Source organism: Trypanosoma cruzi, genomic scaffold (assembly GCF_000209065.1).
Source record: "Trypanosoma cruzi strain CL Brener 1047053517033 genomic scaffold, whole genome shotgun sequence".
In the NCBI taxonomy this organism is placed as follows: Eukaryota; Euglenozoa; class Kinetoplastea; order Trypanosomatida; family Trypanosomatidae; genus Trypanosoma; species Trypanosoma cruzi.
In genome coordinates, this window is record NW_001849505.1 from 132,211 (window position 1) to 133,592 (window position 1,382).

General features: G+C 55.0%; 2 annotated features.

Moving 5' to 3' along the window:
• Window positions 1-1,382: a mobile genetic element.
• Window positions 1-1,382: a sequence feature (areas not merged during assembly with more than two copies in the genome that could not be assigned to a particular haplotype).

A 1,382-nucleotide genomic window follows, 5' to 3' on the forward strand; every position in this document is an offset into this window, starting at 1 on the left:
TAAAGTTCAAAACACGACCGCGTGATATGCCGTCTGCGGGGTTTTCTGCAAACCGCACGTAGGCAAAGGATGCCTTTATTCCGCAAGACTCCAAAAAATCATAAATCCGTCGTGGCTCCTACATCATGACGTGTGTTTTTGAGCTGCCTTTATTCGTCGCTTCTCGCAGCAAAGTGTTGTCCACCCAAACGTCCATGGTGGACGGCAAGATGGCGGAAAAGGCCGTTAAGGCCAGGCGTACCGCACGCGCCTCGGCCTGCATGATAAGAAAAGGCTTCCTCTTCCACTCTCCTCCGGCAATTTTAACGTCGCCGGGGTCTGGAATGATAACGGCTCCCCATCCATTGAGCGACGCATCCGTGACGGCGGCCGATGCCTTTTCAGAGGACTTGATGATTCGCTTACGATTGTTCTCGATGATGTGTCGTAGTCTCTCGCCCGAGCCAGCCGCTGACGGCGGAAGGTTCGCCGGGGATGTCTTCAGCACAATCCCCGGTTAGGTGCGGATAACCGTCGTCGCACTGCCTTGATGAAAAAGTAATATGCACATAAACGCGTGCACAAAATGGCTGCCGCGGGCAAAAAGCGTGACGCCACAACCTCCATTTCCGCGATGGTTAAGGATTTCAGCGCTGACATGGCGCGCACAGACCAGACAAACTTGTCACTCAGGGATACCGCCTGGTGTGTGTGATCAAACTGCACCCCCAGGAAGGTGTACTGCGCAGCGCCCGATTCGCTGTCCTCCCCTATCGTGGCGTCACAGCCGTCCGCATTACGAAGCACTTGGGTTTCCCACAATGTCGCACCGCTTCTCGACCCTGCACTGCGTATATTATCGATCCAAACGTCGACACGCACCAATGGAGGTGTAGCCCGGAGGGGGTGAACCACCGTCGTCACCCCGCAATTGCCAAGGTAATTATCTGGAGAATTTCTGGGCTGGCCTTGTATCCCATTGGGAGCCGTGTCAGCTCCACCAGCGTGCCGTCCTCCACGCGGCATCGAAAGAGATGCCGAGTCTCCCGCGGTAAAGAGAAATGAAAAGGGAATGCCTTTAAATCCAGGCAGGAGGCGGCCTCAGCCATCACAGGTGGCAAATAACGGGAAATGTGCAAAAGAGGAGCATGAGCCTCAGAAGGATCGTCACTGTTCTTGTCGCGTGGCCACGCGATCCATGTTCGTCGCAAACCGGTGGCTTTCTCCACCACCACCAAAAAGGGTATTATCCATCCGACTGTTCTTGCAGAAAAAGCGTCCTCGATTACTCCCGCTTCCTTCAATAATCGCGCGTCATCGCTGGAATCCTCCGTGAGCTTTTGCGCGCCTTACCGGAGGAGGATTGAGGGAAAGGGGACCGCCCGACAAGTCCTCAAACTGCA